This window comes from Salvelinus sp. IW2-2015, linkage group LG18, assembly GCF_002910315.2.
Source record: "Salvelinus sp. IW2-2015 linkage group LG18, ASM291031v2, whole genome shotgun sequence".
Classification (NCBI taxonomy): Eukaryota; Metazoa; Chordata; class Actinopteri; order Salmoniformes; family Salmonidae; genus Salvelinus; species Salvelinus sp. IW2-2015.
In genome coordinates, this window is record NC_036858.1 from 69406539 (window position 1) to 69424729 (window position 18191).

Below are 18191 nucleotides of genomic sequence, written 5' to 3' on the forward strand. Positions count from 1 at the left end.
TGGGTTAGAGATCAGAACCGGTGCCCATCAGGGAGCGGCATGGAGGCGTCACCATCCATAATCAGCTGTGGCAGACCTCCCTCCCTCAGTCTGATCCCTGTCACTTTCTATGAGTACGGTTACATGTACACAATAATGCGATTATTGTGGATAGTCAGATTAATTTAATAGTTTGATTAAAACATTGATATGCTTTGCAAGAAGAACGATTTCCCTAATAATCGTGTTTACATGGACACATCTGAAATCAGGTTACCTGACAGCACTCTGATAAATGCTGAAAATCTCCAACCAAACTAAACGTTCTACCACACGTTCTACCCTGTTATTTTTGGGAAGCACATTTGATTTGGAGTTCGGACATACAGTACCATTTAAAAGATTGGACACACCTACTCATTCAAGGATTTTTCTTTATTTGTACTATTTTCTACATTGTAGAATAATAGTGAAGACAAATGGAATCATGTAGTAACCCAAAAAAAGTTAAACAAATCAAAATATATTTTATATTTGAGATTCTTCAAAGTAGCCACCATTTGCCTTGATGACAGCTTTGCACACTCTTGGCATTCTCTCAACCAGCTTCACCTGGAATGCTTTTCCAACAGTCTTGAAGGAGTTCCCACATATGCTGAACACTTGTTGGCTGCTTTTCCTTCACTCTGCGGTCCAACTCATCCCAAACCATCTCAACTGGGTTGAGGTCTGGTGATTGTGGTGGCCAGGTCATCTGATGCATCSCTCCATCACTCTCCTTCTGGGTCAAATAGCCCTTACACAGCCTGGAGGTGTGTTGGGTCATTGTCCTGTTGAAAAACAAATGATAGTCACCACTAAGTGCGAACCAGTTGGGATGGCGTACCCCCAAGTCTCAGTGCTGCCCGTCTACCCCCCAGGCTCAGTACAGCCAACCCCCCAGTTCTTTGGAAAATCTCATTGTTTGCGAGATCAGACATAATATCACTGTAATCTAAGTGTTCATTTGCTGAAGTTACTTTCATTTCAGCATTTAATTGATAAAATGTCAACTGTATTAGATTACTTTCTTAAATTCCTCAAAAAATGAACACCATCAAAATAAAGTTGTATTTCTTCTCTTTCTTGTGATGTAAGCATCGAGATGATGCGTTAAAGCCCAGACAAAGGTTTAGCGTTCATATACAGTGGCGTGCGAAAGTTTTCACCCCTCCTTGTTATTTTTCCTATTTTGTTGCCTTACAGACGGGATTTAAAATAGATTTCTTGGGGGTTGTATCATTTTATTTACACAACATGCCTACCACTTTGGAGATGCAAAATATTTTTTTTTGTGAAACAAACAAGAAATAAGACAGAAAACGGAAAACTTGAGCGTGCATAACTATTGGCTTTTTCTACTGGCTTTTTTCTGGCCACTCTTCCATAAAGCCCAGCTTTGTGGAGTGTACGGCTTAAAGTGGTCCTATGGACAGATACTCCAATCTCCGATTTGGAGCTTTGCAGCTCCTTCAGGGTTATCTTTGGTCTCTTTGTTGCCTCTCTGATTAATGCCCTCCTTGCCTGGTCCGTGGTTTTGGTGGGTGGCCCTCTCTTGGCAGGTTTGTTGTGGTGCCATATTCTTTCCATTTTTTAATAATGGATTTAATGGTGCTCCGTGGGATGTTCAAAGTTTTGGATATTTTTTTATAACCCAACCCTGATCTGTACTTCTCCACAACTTTTTCCCTGAAAGACTCTGGGGCCTTTCAGAACAGGTGTATATATACTGAGATTATGTGAAAGATCATGTGACACTTTGCACACAGGTGGACTTTGTTTAACTAATTATGTGACTTCGAAAGGTAATTGGTTGCACCAGATCTTATTTAAGTGCTTCATAGCAAAAGGGGTGAATACATATGCAAACACCACTTTTCCGTTTTTAATTTTTGAAAAAAATGTGTCACCAATTTGGACTATTTTGTGTATGTCCATTACATGAAATCCAAATAAAATCTATTTAAATACAGGTTGTAATGCAACAAAATAGGAAAAACGCCAAGGGGGATGAATACTTTTGCAAAGCATTGTAGATTCAACAGAAAGCCAATATATCCCAATGAGCCCATTTCTGTCATTACCGGGGTGTTTGACAGGTCATTACAAACCTTTCCACGGTCGTAACATTAATGAGAAAAAACCGTCAGGCACAAGCTAGAGTATGAAAGAGTCGCAGGAGTAAAATGAAAGCAATCAACCCAGCGAGATTTAAGTGACAAGTGTATTTTGCACTCCTCAAACACAGGAAATAGATGGCTGAAAAAAACAGATCTTCAGGCGGGTGGGGCGTGCGTGTTACTACACACAGGCAAGTGAAGCTACCATGGGAGGTCAACTTGGGTCTTCCATCTACTTGCCAGTCCAGACGGTGGTACTGGTTCATATCTCAAACTTCAACCACAACGTATGAATGGGTTAGGGGGTTAGGGTTAAGGGTAGGGTCACTGAGACTGAGGGGGGGGGGCTTTATTGAGACTCGGGGGGGTGGCGGCGGCACTGAGACTGAGGGGGCTGTTGAGTGTGAAAAACCCAGCAGAGTTGCAGTTCTTGACACAAACCGGTGCGCCTGGCACCTACCACCATACCCTGTTCAAAGGCACTTACTTTTTTTGTCTTGCCCATTCACCCTCTGAATGGCACACATACACAATCCATGTCTCAATTGTCTCAAGGCTTCAAAATCCTTATTTAACCTGTCACCTCCCCTTCATCTACACTGACTGAAGTGGATTTAACAAGTGACATCAATATGGAATCATAGCTTTTACCTGGATTCACCTGGTCAGTCTATGTCATGGAAAGAGCAGGTGTTCCTAATGATTTGTCCAGAGTGTATACGTCAGACCTTTATGATGTCACTGCTCAGATACAGATACAAAGGAAAGGCTGACAATTACAGAAAAGGAAGAAAGGAAGTCGTTCATTGTTTTCGTAAAGGCCATCAAGATCACAAAGACAATCAAGATAATAGACAAGTGGCAGCGAGTCCACTCACTCTGTTGGGCTGCACTCCAGCTGCCTCCATCTTGGCCAGGAACTCTGTGGGGGAGAACTTGAACTCGTTCTGCAGGTAGACCTTAAGCACTGTGTTGTAATGATTGGCATCGTACAAGGCACTTGGACAGTAAAAAAGTAACATTTACTAAATACCAATATGACCACAAACACACCAGTCAGCCATTTCGTTTAGTCATCTCCTGGTAGTGCTAATCAATTCCATTGAGAAACTACCCTCTTTTGCTCCTTACTGTACTTCAAATCAAATCAAATCACATTTGCAGATGTTATTGCGGGTGTAGCGAAATGCTTGTGATTCTAGCTCCGACAGTGCAGTAATATCTAACAAGTAACAAAAACAAATTATCTAACAAGTAACAAACAAGTAACAAATTCTAACAAATTACACAACATATACCCAATACACACAAATCTAAGTAGGAATGAATTAAGACTATATACACTACGGTTCAAAAGTTTGGGGTAATTTAGAAATGTCCTCTTTTTTAAAAGAAAAGCGCATTATTTGGCCATTAAAATAACATCAAATTGATCAGAAATACAGTGTAGGCATTGTTAATGTTGTAAATGACTATTGTAGCTGGAAACGGCAGATTTTTTTCCAATCCTGCCTGTATGGTAGAGTGGCCAGACAGAAGCCACTCCTCAATAAAAGGCACATCACAGCCAGCTTGGAGTTTTCCAAAGGGGACCTAAATAATATGAGAAACAAGATTCTCTGGTCTGATGAAACCAAGATTTAACTCTTTGGCCTGAAACCTGGCACCATCACTATGGTGAAGCATGGTGCTGAGGGGATATGGCAGACAGGTCAGGATCGAGGCAAAGATGAACGGAGCAAAGTACAGAGAGATGCTTGATGAAAACTTGCTCCAGAGCGCTCAGGACCTCAGACTGGGGCAAAGGTTCAATTTTGAGGTGAATTAAATGTCAGGAATGTGAAAAACTGAGTTTAAATGTATTTGGCTAAGGTCTATGTAAACTTCCGACTTCAACTGTATTTACTTGCTAACTAAATAATAACATAGAATAAACATACATACTTAATACATGAGAAAAAGGTCGCTAACAGACTGACAACATATGGCGGCTTGTTACACAGAAAATGAAGAGGGGGGGAGAAAAAGGGACACCTATCATTGATACATTTTAGAACTATTCTCACAGTAATCATTTACTGTGCACACGAACCGCCTCGTTTGGAGTAAGAAATCATTAATCTATTTATGTGGGAGTGCCATTGTTCAGCGTTTATCTCTGTCAGAACCAGCCCTCAGTAGGAAGGATGTGGGTTGGCCTTTCGGCGGCACTCCTGTAAGGCTCTGATTGTCTGAAAGGGTCCAGGCCCATCTCTTCTACTGTTGTTCACTCTGGGAGATGTTCCTAGGAAGATAGTCAGCCGTGTCGACGGTTCCCATTGGTGGTGAGAGTAGTGTACTATGGTGATTTGAGAATAGTAGTACAGTAGGATGATTGGAAGAGCATTAAGGTGTTCTCACTTAAATTAGCTTTTCTAGATATTTGACTTAAGACAGCTAATAAGCCGTTCCAGTGATTTTCCGAGAGGGGAGTTTTCTCCTCTCTCCACCTCGTGTTGATATTCAGAGTTTGGACCGCTTTACATGTGCAGCTGCAGCCTGGCGATGTTCTGGTCAAGTCTGGGAGGTGAGTTACTGTTCTTCACCTCATGTTGAGGTTCAAAGTTCCAACCATTTCAAACTTGTAGCTATGCTCCATGCTTTTATGCACTCTGGCCGAAGGGGACGGTTCCGTCAGTCTGACACGCTCTCTGACTTCACTCGGGGCGTGGCTACTTACTATGCACAGTTTATAGGAGATAGATTATCTTATACCTCCTATAATCATATTCATATCTTCACAAAAACACTTGCTTCATTGTTCATATTTATATACAACGTTAAGGATGGAGACTTCATACATGTAGTGTAAATACTTTTCAAGTTACAGTATTTCCTTTACAACCTTTTCAATGACATCACAAAATAAAAACCAATATGACATTCGTTTTCTATAGATCCTCTCTGACCATTCCCCACGTTCTTGTTAGAATTAGTTTTGGTGGGAAAAAGTCTGTTAACAAAGAACATTCCTTGGTGGGTTTCTTGATCCCCTCTCCTTTAATACGACAGGGTGTGAGCTGTCAATCAGCCCAGTTACCTCCTCCCCTCTTTGGTTGAGAGAGGACCTGGCTGTCATCCACCGCCAAGCTGATCTGACCTATTCTGATCCTCACAGGACAGTCATGACACCATCCAACAGGACAACAACCGTAAGCACACACCCAAGACAACGCAGGAGTGGCTTCGGGAGAGGTCTCTGAATGTCCTTGAGTGACCCAGCCAGAGCCCGGACTTGAACCCGATCGAACATCTCTGGAGAGACCTGAAAATAGCTGTGCAGCGACGCTCCCATCCAACCTGACAGAGCTTGAGAGGATCTGCAGCAAAGAATGAGAGAAACTCCCCAAATACAAGCGTGCCAAGCTTGTAGCGTCATACCCAACAAGACTCAAGGCTGTAATTGCCGCCAAAGGTGCTTCAACAAAGTACTGAGTAAAGGCTCTGAATACATATGTAAATGTGATATTTCAGMTTTTTGGGGGGAGGGTTTGCAGAAATATCCAAAAACCTGTTTTTGCTTTGTCATTATGGGGTATTGTGTGTACATTGATGAAGAAAAAAACTATTGAATACATTTTAGAATAAGGCTGTAACGTATCAAAATGTGGAAAAAGTCAAAGGGTCTGATTACTTTCCGAATGCCCTGTATACTGAACAAAAATATAAATGCACCATGTAAGGTGTTGGTCCCATGTTTCATGAGATGAAATGAAAATATGCCAGAAATGTTCCGTATGCACAAAAAGCGATTGTTTTGAGGGAGCGTGCAATTGGCATGCAGACTGCAGGAATGTCCACCAGAGCTGTTGCCCGATAATTGAATGTTCATTTCTCTACTATAAGCTACCTCCAACATTGTTTTAGAGAATTTGTCAGTACGTCCAACCGGCCTCACAACCACAGACCACGTGTAACCACACCAGCCCAGGTCCTACAGATCCGGCACCGGGGGGATTGTTTTGAGACCAGCCATCCGGACAGCTAATGAAACTGAGGACTATTTCTGAAATAAAGCCCTTTTGTGGGGAAAAACTCATTTTTATTGGCTGGGCCTGGCTCTCCAGTTGGTAGGCATGGCATCCAAGTTGGTGGGCCTATGCACTCCCATTCCCACCCATGGCTGTGCCCCTGCCCAGTCAAATGAAACCCATAGATTAGGGCCTAATGAATTTATTTCAATTGACTGATTTCCTTCTGTGAAGTGTAACTCAGTAAAATCGTTGAAATTGTTGCTTTTATATTTTTGTACAGCATAGCATAATTCACCCGAAGATTGTAGCCATCAATGTTCTCTGTAAAATCAATAGCGCAAAATCAGTGTTACTTGTTTAAATACAGTTACTCAACGGTCCCATCAAACATAGCTAGCTAGGTAGCTACATGATTTTGTTATGAATTGACTTATGCAAGGAGGCCATCTTTGTCGCATGCTAGTTTGTTGATACGGGCTAATACCAGTATATATCTTTTGTATTTAACGCCACTTTAAATGTGTACATGACACTGCAACAAAATTTCCCCATGGGGACAATAAAGTAAGTAAGTAAGTAAGTAAGTAAGTAAGTATATACTGTATCTAAGTCAGTGCATATGCTCTCATGATAACTGGTCATAATAATGTTTTGGTGCATAACAATGACTGTCATTGAGGAGACTGAAAAGATTTGGCATGGGTTCCCATATCCTCAAAAAGTTCTACAACTGCACCATCGAGAACATCCTGACCGGTTGCATCACCACCTGGTATGGCAACTGCTCGGCATCTGACCGTAAGGCGCTACAGAGGGTAGTGCGTACAACCTAGTACATCACTGGGGCCAAGCTTCCTGACATCCAGGACCTATATATTAGGCGGTGTTAGAGGAAGGCCCAAAAAAGTGTCAAAGACTCCAGTCACCCAAGTCATAGACTGTTTTCTTTGCTACCGCACGGCAAGCGGTACCGGAGCGCCAAGTATGGGACCAATAGGCTTCTTAACAGCTTCTATCCCCAAGTCGTAAAACTGCTGAACAATGAATCCACCCGGACTATTTACAATTAAACCCCCCACCCCTTTGTTTTTACACTGCTGCTACTCGCTGTTTATTATCCATGCATAGTCACTTTACCCCCTGTGGACCAATGGACCAGCTAGCCTCATTATTGTTATGTAATTTTCTTGTATTCTTTTTGATTTTATTTATTTATTTTCACTTTAGTTTATTTAGTAAATATTTTCTTAACTCTATTTCAAGAACTGCATTGTTGGTTAAGGGTTTGTAAGTACGCATTTCACTGTAAGGTCTACACCAGTTGTATTCGGCGCATGTGACAAATAACATTTGATTTGATCAATGACAACATTAGAATGCCAATCCAGAATGGACCAGCTAGCCATCATTACACTACTTGTGTACACTATTATAACTTTACATCATACATTTGTATATGTATATATTATGAAAATTCCTATTTTTGTACTGTATCGATTTATTGTACGCTTACAACCAAAGATAGTTATTCTGTTGATCCACCTCTGTTTCATTACATGAGGACAAGCATAAAGCATTTTTGTCTAGACATGCATGTACTGTGTGACCTGTGCTGTGCTGTGCTGTACACAGATCATCATCATAGTGAATGAAGGAATTGTTAACTCACGCGGCAACTTCATTAATGTAAGAAAATCGCACATTACTGACAGCAATAAATTATAGCTCTCTTTGAATGAAATGATGGTGCAATGACTTTTTTAAACACCAATATAATGTGAAAGCTTTCACATACAGTATGAGCTTATCAACAGAGTTTGACTGAACAACTGTTGTCATATAACCTGCTGCTGCATTTCCAAGAAAATCCAGTTGGGGATGCTCTTGCCCTATAGAATTGGGTCAGATGAGGCAAGGGAGTAACAAGACTAGGGTTGCAAAATTCAGGGAACTTTCAACAAATTCCCTGTTTTTCCTGAAATCCCGGTTGGAGAATTCCCGTTATCAGTAGGCAGTGGTGTAATAAGTACCCAACTGTCATACTTGAGTAAAAGTAAAGATACCTTAATAGAAAATTACTCAAGTAAAAGTGAAAGTCACCCAGTAAAATACTACTTGAGTAAAAGTCTAAAAGTATTTGGTTTTAAATATACTTTAGTATCAACAGTAAACGTAATTGCTAAAATATACTTAAGTATCAAAAGTAAAAGTATAAATAATTTCACATTCCTTATATTAATCAAACCAGGTGGGACAATTAAAAAATATAAAATAATTTACGGATAGCCAGGGGCACACTCCAACACTCAAACATCATATACAAACAAAACATTTGTGTTTAGTGAATCTGCTAGATAAGACGCAGTTGGGTTGGCCAGGGATGTTCGCTTGATGTGTGTGAATTGGACCATTTCCCTGTCCTGCTAAGCATTCAAAATGTAACGGGTATTTTTGGTTGGGAAAATTGAGTAAAAAGTACAATATTTTCTTAAGGAATATAGTGAAGTAAAAGTTAAAGTTGTCACAAATATGAATAATAAAGTAAAGTACAAATACCCGCAAAAACGCCTTAAAAGTATTAAAGTATTTTTACATAAGTACTTTACACCACTGTCAGGAGGGAATAAGCAGGAAATCTGGAAATCTCCAACCAGTGTTACCGACTGACCGTATACAACAATGACAAGTTGCAATTCCTGAATTACAATTGTGAACAAAAATGATTGTTCCTGATGTAAAAATAGCCAGAAATAATCATATTTATTAAATTAATAAATGCTACCAATCTCGTTGTTCAACCCTCACCCTGTTCCGAGGCTATGCATTGGAGCCCTAGAAAATGTGCATCAACAACATAGAGCAGGTCTTCATCACTAAAGTCAGACTGTCATTACTGATATGATTTACACAATACCCCCTCATTGGTAAATGCTCAACCTGTCAGATGTCTGCCGCAAGCTGTTGTTGTTTGTTTTTAACAAGGCTTGTTTCCTGTGGGGCTGTAGGGAGAGGCTGATTGGCTCCTGCTAGGGGTCAAGCTGGGTAAAGTTCACCCAGATGGGGTGTTGGCAGGCGTGGGCCGACACCCAGTGGGTCGCAGCAGAGCGTCAGAGCCGGTGGAGGTACGATGAGGTTGACGTGTGCCATGCCTTCCCCGGCTCACCAGGGTGACATTTGCCACCGCAGTCACAGCCCCCATCTCCCCACCCCATGCTGTATGGCACGCCACCCCGCGTTGCGTTACCCAACTGACAGGTGACAGTAAACAGGCCCTGCCTGCCAGGCACGTCCAACCCTGCTGGAGCTGTCCTCTCCCTGTCTACTCCGGCCCGTCTAGAGCCGCCCGTCTGCCCACCCAGAGAGGACCAGGGGCAGGAGAGCAGGGGGAGGGCGCTTTGGCAAGTCATGGTGGCACAGCTCAAGCTGATGGCACAAATGCCAAACAACAGACTGGGCAGCCTGAGTCACCATGCCTTATCTTGAGAGAGATTAAACCAGAGTCACACCATGAACAGGTCTAGTAGAAGAGGGAAATGTAACTCTTTTGAATGATGAATACGTTTCCTAATGGCCCAGTGAGTGATGCTGCTGCTGATACTGATGCTGCTGCTGCTGATGCTGATGCTGCTACTGATGCTGCTGCTGCTACTGATGTTGCTACTGATGCTGATGCTGCTACTGGTGCTGCTGATGCTGCTGACGCTGCTGCTGATGCTGCTACTGGTGCTGCTGATGCTCCTGATGCTGATGCTGATGCTGTTGCTGATGATTTTGCTGTGTGCTACTTGAGGATGTGAGGACATTAGAACATTTGAGTTGCTTGTATTTTCCCTCTAGCTACCAGAGCACATATTTCCCCCAGGATACGTGCAGCTCCTATTCTTCAGTTTGTTTATGTATTGTAGCGTATTCCCTGTGTATCCCCTATCAGTGCTGGTCTGTGAGATAACAGAGAACAGCCTATACCATATACCACTGCCTTCCTTGTCTCTCTGAGATCACACCGTCTCCCTCTTTTATAATTTAGCCAAAGAAAATATTCCTCCTGATCATGCGTTAAAGATACACTGGTTTCTAACTGGCAGGTGAAAACAGCAACTGCAGACCTGCAGCACCTGAATAGGTGATTGTATTCATGCTAGTTCACCAGTAAGGTGCCAGCTGTGCCAGCTGTGGGACTGTAGTAGCTCTCCAATCCTGTCTTGTAGGAGCATGTCTCTTTATTTACCAATATTTATATTGGCCTGCTTAAGAATTGATTGCTGCACCACCAGCCCCCGTCCTCTTCTCCTGCTTCAGCACGGTGAGTGAACATGTGACAGCTCCGGAGTGATCATGACAGGCAGGCTCCAGTGTCCAAAGGGAACCAGGCCTTTTCTCTGGCCATGTGAGTTAAAAGTAGGACACAGCCAGGGGGGGGGAAGAGGAGGGATATCTCAAGGTCACTGAATAATGAAGGAGGAAGGGTGAGTTGCGCCACCGAGCAAAGTCCCCTCTCCACTCTCCTCCTCTCTCTCTCTTTTTGCTGAATGAACTGAGATAAGGCCTGTTCTATTTTTCCACAGCATGAACGCATTTGTGTAAGTGATCTATAATTCATCACTATTATCCATTACTTACTTACTATTTTCACTTCTTTACTAAAAAACGTTTTCCCTCAGTCGTCCTTTCCCTCATCGTCCACTAATTGATAACCTGGGCCAGTTGATTCATATGAACAAACCCCTTTCCCTCCTGCCCAGGACTGGAGGTTTTCCCATCTGTGAAGTGCAGCATGAACTGTGCTAAAACACAGGTAGATAAAGCACTACCCTCTAAGTGACCTAAAGTATGTGTTGACAGGCTCTCCTGTCCAGGTGAGGTCCCAGCACTTAGGTTCTGGGTTGGTTATATAAAGTTTCAGCGCTCCTGTTTCTGTCCTGTGCCCACGCCAGCGCCATCCTGCCTGATGGCGGCAGGTGTCTTTCTGAAAGTATCAATCCACCATCACGCCATCCCCTCGAGACCAAACCTTGACACTACTGTAGCACATGACTCGATGCCACCCACACAACCCCCACCCCCGCGAGCAGGAGAGGGAGATAGAGAGAGAGGGAAGGAAGGAGGAAGAGAGACATGAAGGACAAACAGAAATAGAAAGAGAGACGTGTCTCCCTAAGAAGTGGTTTCTGTCCATCTGCATCAGGAAGTGTGAATGTGAAGACAGCAGGAGAACTTCCCCCAGTCTGAATGTGAAGACAGCAGATCTTCCCCCAGTCTGAATGTGAAGACAGCAGATCTTCCCCCAGTGTGAATGTGAGGACAGCAGGAGAATTTCCCCCAGTGTGAATGTGAAGACAGCAGGAGAATTTCCCCCAGTGTGAATGTGAAGACAGCAGATCTTCCCCCAGTGGGTGATGTGAGACAGCTAAGGAGAATTTCCCCAGTCTGAATGTGAAGACAGCAGATCTTCCCCCATCTGAATGTGAAGACAGCAAGATCTTCCCCCAGTGTGAATGTGAAGACAGCAGGAGAACTTTCCCCCAGTGTGATGTGAAGACAGCAGGAGAATTCCCCAGTTGAATGTGAAGACAGCGGAAGAACTTCCCCAGTGTGAATGTGAAGACAGCAGGAGAACTTCACCCAGTGTGAATGTGAAGACAGCAGGAGAACTTCACCAGTCCAGTGTGAATGTGAAGACAGCAGGAGAACTTCCCCAGTCTGAATGTGAAGACAGCAGGAACTCCCCAGTCTGAATGTGAAGACAGCAGGAGAACTTCCCCAGTCTGAATGTGAAAAGCAGAAACTTCACCCAGTGTGAATGTGAAGACAGCAGGAGAACTTCCCCCCAGTCTGAATGTGAAGACAGCAGAAGATCTTCCCCAGTCTGAATGTGAAGACAGCAGAAGATTTCCCCGAGTGTGAATGTGAAGACAGCAGGAGAACTTCCACCCAGTGTGAATGTGAAGACAGCAGAAATCTTCCCTGAGTGTAATGTGAAGACAGCAGGAGAACTTCACCCAGTGTGAATGTGAAGACAGCAGGAGAACTTCACCCAGTTGAATGTGAAGACACGCAGGAGAACTTCCCCCAGTCTGAATGTGAAGACAGCAGAAGATCTTCCCCAGTCTGAATGTGAAGACAGCAGAAGATCTTCCCCGAGTGTGAATGTGAAGACAGCAGGAGAACTCACCACTGTGAATGTGAAGACAGCAGGAGACTTCACCCAGTGTGAATGTGAAGACAGCAGGAAGAACTTCCCCAGTGTGAATGTGAAGACAGCAGGAGAACTTCCCCCAGTCGATGGTGAAGACAGCAGGAGAACTTCACCCAGTGTGAATGTGAAGACAGCAGGAGAACTTCCCCCAGTCTGAATGTGAAGACAGCAGAAGATCTTCCCCCAGTCTGAATGTGAAGACAGCAGAAGATCTTCCCCGAGTGTGAATGTGAAGACAGAGAGAAATTCACCCAGTGTGAATGTGAAGACAGCAGAATATCTTCCCTGAGTGTGAATGTGAAGACAGCAGGAGAACTTCACCCAGTGTGAATGTGAAGACAGCAGGAGAACTTCACCCAGTCTGAATGTGAAGACAGCAGGAGAACTTCCCCCAGTCTGAATGTGAAGACAGCAGAAGATCTTCCCCCAGTCTGAATGTGAAGACAGCAGAAGATCTTCCCCGAGTGTGAATGTGAAGACAGCAGGAGAACTTCACCCAGTGTGAATGTGAAGACAGCAGGAGAACTTCACCCAGTGTGAGGACAGTTGTTTGCCTCAGAGACCCCAGTGAGCTCAAGTGTCACATACAGTTGAAGTCAGAAGTTTACATACACCTTAGCCAAATACATTTAAACTCAGTTTTTCACAATTCCTGACATTTAATCCTAGTAAAAATTCCCTGTTTTAGGTCAGTTAGGATCACCACTTTATTTTAAGAATGTGAAATGTCAGAATAATAGCTCAGAGAATGATTTGTCTCAGCTTTTATTTCTTTCATCACATTCCCAATGAGTCAGAAGTTTACATACACTCAATTAGTATTTGGTAGCATTGCCTTTAAATTGTTTAACTTGAGTCAAACGTTTTGGGTAGCCTTCCACAAGCTTCCCACAATAAGTTGGGTGAATTTTGGCCCATTCCTCCTGACAGAGCTGGTGTAAGTGAGTCAGGTTTGTAGGCCTCCTTGCTCGCATATGCTTTTTTAGTTCTGCCCACACATTTTCTATAGGATTGAGGTCAGGGCTTTGTGATGGCCACTCCAATACCTTGAATTTGTTGTCTTTAAGCCATTTTACCACAACATTGGAAGTATGCTTGGGGTCATTGTCCATTTGGAAAACTCATTTGCAACCAAGCATTAACTTCCTGACTGATGTTGCTTCAATGTATCCACATAATTTTCCTACTTCATGATGCCATCTCTTTTGTGAAGTGTACCAGTCTCTCCTGCAGCAAGCACCCCCACAACATGATGCTGCCACTCACGTGCTTCACAGATGGGATGGTGTTCTTCGGCTTGCAAGTCTCCCCCCTTTTTCTCCAAACATAACAATGGTCATTACGGCCAAACAGTTCTATTTTTCTTTCATCAGACCAGAGGACATTTCTTCAAAAAGTACGATCTTTGTCCCCATGTGCAGTTCCAAACCTTAGTCTGACTTTTTTATGGCGGTTTTGGAGCAGTGGCTTCTTCCTTGCTGAGCGGCCTTTCAGGTTATGTTGATATAGGATTTGTTTTACTGTGGATATATATACTTTTGTACCGGTTTCCTCTATTATCTTCACAAGGTCCTTTGCTGTTGTTCTGGGATTGATTGGCACTTTTCGCACTAGAGTACGTTCATCTCTAGGAGGCAGAAGGCATCTTCTTCCTGAGCAGTATGAAGGCTGCGTGGTCCCATGGTGTTTATACTTGCATGCTATTGTTTGTACAGATGAACGTGGTACCTTCAGGCAATTTTGGAAATTGCTCCCAAGGATGAACTGTCAGGTTTTGGCCAGGACTGTTCAGGTTTTGTTCACTAGATGTCCCCCTTGCACCTTTTTTGTACCTTTTGTTTTTCTTGCCCTAATTATTGTTTGCACCTGTAAGTCATTCCCTTGTTAGTATTTAAACCCTGTGTGTTCCTCAGTTCCTTGCTCAGTGTTTGTAAGTTAGCACCCAGCCCCAGCCTTGTTTTATACAGATATTTCTCTTGTTGGATTTTCCAGAGGTTCTCTGGTTTAGTTCTTGTGTATTATTTGAGTAGTCTTTTGAGGTTTGTTTTTCCCTGCTGTTTTTTACCACTTTGTGGAGTTTCTTTTGTATTTTGGAGGATTTCCATTTTTGTTCCTTTTTGGCTTTATTTTTGGACATTGTGGATTTAGTTTCTTTGCCTGAAGATTTTGTTCTTTAATTAAACCACCATCTCTAGTACTGCTGTGTCTGCCTCATCTTCTGGGTTCTGACGATTATTAGTGACTGTTTCTCGCACCGGGTCCTGACATGAACCAGACAAGTGGAGGTATACAATTTGTTTTCTGGGGTCTTGGCTGATTTCTTTTGATTTTTCCATGATGTCAAGCAAAGAGGCACTGAGTTTGAAGGTAGGCCTTGAAATACATCCACAGGTACACCTCCAATTAACTCAAATGATGTCAATTAGCCTATCAGAAGCTTCTAAAGCCATGACATAATTTTCTTGAATTATCAAGCTGTGTAAAGGCACAGTCAACTTAGTGTATGTAAACTTCTGACCCACTGGAATTGTGATACAGTGAATTAGAAGTGAAATAATCTGTCTGTAAACAATTGTTGGAAAAATGACTTGTGTCATGCACAAAGTAGATATACTAACCGACTTGCCAAAACTAGAACTTCTAAACAAGAAATTTATGGAGTGGTTGATAAACGAGTTTTAATGACTCCATCTTAAGTTTATGTAAACTTCCGACTTGTTTGAAGATCGTATGTGAAAGTCGTAGTTTGAGCTGGTGGTTGAGCTGGTGGTTGAGCTGGTGGTTGAGCTGGTGGTTGAGCTGGTGGTTGAGCTGGTGGTTGAGCTGGTGGTTGAGCTGGGTGGGTGAGCTCGGTGGTTGAGCTGGGTGGTTGAGCTGGGTGGTTGAGCTGGAGGTTGACCTGGGTGTTTGAGCTGGGTGTTTGAGCTGGGTGGTTGAGCTGGTGGTTGAGCTGGTGGTTGAGCTGGGTGGGTGAGCTCGGTGGTTGAGCTGGGTGGTTGAGCTGGGTGGTTGAGCTGGAGGTTGACCTGGGTGTTTGACCTGGGTGTTTGAGCTGGGTGTTTGAGCTGGGTGTTTGAGCTGGTGGTTGAGCTGGTGGTTGAGCTGGTGGTTGAGCTGGGTGGGTGAGCTCGGTGGTTGAGCTGGGTGGTTGAGCTGGGTGGTTGAGCTGGAGGTTGACCTGGGTGTTTGAGCTGGGTGTTTGAGCTGGGTGGTTGAGCTGGTGGTTGAGCTGGTGGTTGAGCTGGGTGGGTGAGCTCGGTGGTTGAGCTGGGTGGTTGAGCTGGGTGGTTGAGCTGGAGGTTGACCTGGGTGTTTGACCTGGGTGTTTGAGCTGGGTGTTTGAGCTGGGTGTTTGAGCTGGGTGTTTGAGCTGGTGGTTGAGCTGGGTGGTTGAGCTGGTGGTTGAACTGCTGGTAGTATGTCTTAGAGAGGATGCTCTGGGCTACACCTTTAACTCACCCTTACCCTGTAGCCCCAGGCCCAGCCATGAGCAGCCCTACTGATGAGCCATGCTCCTTAGAGAAAGAGACAGAGAGAGAGAGAGAAAGAGAATGAGAGAGAGAGACAGAGAGAGAGACAGAGAGAGAGACAGAGAGAGAGACAGAGAAAAATGTCCTCCTGTGTGCTACCTATATGCCCCACTAGAATCCCCATACTTTAATGAAGACAGCATCTCCATCCTGGATGGGGAAATCAATCATTTACAGGCCCAGGGACATGTACTAGTCTGTGTACTAGTCATTAACAGCAGTCTCATACATTTCCTCAGTGAAAACAATGTACTGAGCAAATGTCAAATTGGCTTTTTACCAAATTATCGTACGACAGACCACGTATTCACCCTGCACACCCTAATTGACAATCAAACAAACCAAAACAAAGGCAAAGTCTTCTCATGCTTTGTTAATTTCAAAAAAGCCCCACCCTCTCCAACATATATATCAACGAATTGGCGAGGGCACTAGAAAAGTCGGCCTCACTCTACTAGAATCTGAAGTCAAATGTCTACTGTTTGCTGATGATCTGGTGCTTCTGTCACCAACCAAGGAGGGCCTACAGCAGCACCTAGATCTTCTGCACAGATTCTGCCAGACCTGGGCCCTGACAATAAATCTCAGTAAAACCAAAATAATGGTGTTCAAAAAAAGGTCCAGTCGCCAGGACCACAAATACAAATTCCATCTAGACACCGTTGCCCTAGAGCACACAATAAACTATACATACCTTGGCCTAAACATCAGCGCCACAGGTAACTTCCACAAAGCTGTGAATGATCTGAGAGACATGGCAAAAAGGGCATTCTATGCCATCAAAAGGAACATAAAATTCAACATGCCAATTAGGATCTGGCTAAAAATACTTGAATCAGTTATAGAACCCATTGCCCTTTATGGTTATGAGGTCTGGGGTCCGCTCACCAACCAAGAATTCACAAAATGGGACAAACACCAAATTGAGACTGCATGCAGAATTCTACAAAAATATCCCCAGTGTACAACGTAGAACACCAAATAATGCATGCAGAGCAGAATTAGGCCGATACCCGTTAATCATCAATATCCAGAAAAGAGCCGTTACATTCTACAACCACCTAAAAGGAAGCGATTCTCAAACCTTCCATAACAAAGCCATCACCTACAGAGACATTAACCTGGAGAAGAGTCCCCTAAGCAAGCTGGTCCTGGGTCTCTGTTCACAAACACATCACACCCCACAGAGCCCCAGGACAGCAACACAATTAGACCCAACCAAATCATGAGAAAACAAAAAGAGAATTACTTGACACATTGGAAAGAATTAACAAAAAAACTGAGCAAACTAGAATGCTATTTGGCCCTAAACAGAGAGTACACAGTGGCAGAATACCTGACCACTGTGACTGACCCAAACTTAAGGAAAGCTTTGACTATGTAGGAGCCTAGCCTTGCTATTGAGAAAGGCCGCCGTAGGCAGACCTGGATTTCAAGAGAAGTCAGGCTATGTGCACACTGCCCACAAAATGAGGTGGAAACTGAGCTGCACTTCCTAACCTTCTGCCCCAATGTATGACCATATCAGAGACATATTTCCATCAGATTACACAGATCCACAAAGAATTTGAAAACAAACCCGATTTTGATAAACTCCCATATTTACTGGGTGAAACCCCACAGTGTGAAATCACAGCAACAAGATTTGTGACCTGTTGCCACAAGAAAAGGTCAACCAGTGAAGAACAAACACCATTGTAAACACAACCCATATATATGATTATTTATTTTCCCTTTTGTACTTTAACCATTTGTACATCGTTACAACACTGTATATATACATAATATGACATTTGTAATGTCTTTATTCTTTTGGAACTTCTTTTGGAACTTGTAATGTTTACTGTTCATTTTATTGTTTATTTCACTTTTGTATACTGTCTACTTCACTTGCTTTGGCAATGTTAACATATATTTCCCATGCCAATAAAGCCCCTTGAATTGAATTGATTTGAGAGAGAAGCGAGCGCGAGAGAGAGAGAGAGACAGAGAGAGAGAGAAAGGGAAGAGAGAGAGAGAGAGACAGAGAGAGCGAGAGAAAGAGAGAGAAGAGAGAGAGAGAGAGTGAGAAAGAGAGATACACTTTCAATTCCTCTTTTTATAAATATATACTATACATTGAGACAGGCAAATCAATCTCTGCGTCTCTCCTGTTTCCCTCGGACACATATACATGGTATCTTTTCCTCTCTCAAATACATTTTTATTTCCACACACATTCTAAACCATATACAGTGTCTCCTCTTTATACCAACCACACATTCTAAACCACATACACTGTCTCCTCTTTATACCAACCACACATTCTAAACCA

General features: G+C 43.2%; 1 long non-coding RNA gene across 1 annotated transcript in view; it reads right to left on the reverse strand.

Annotated features, from left to right (window-relative positions):
- The window catches only part of LOC139029190 (uncharacterized), a 980011-nt gene that overhangs the window by 328257 nt on the left and 633563 nt on the right, over positions 1-18191 (reverse strand). The gene's annotated exons all lie outside the window — the stretch shown is intronic.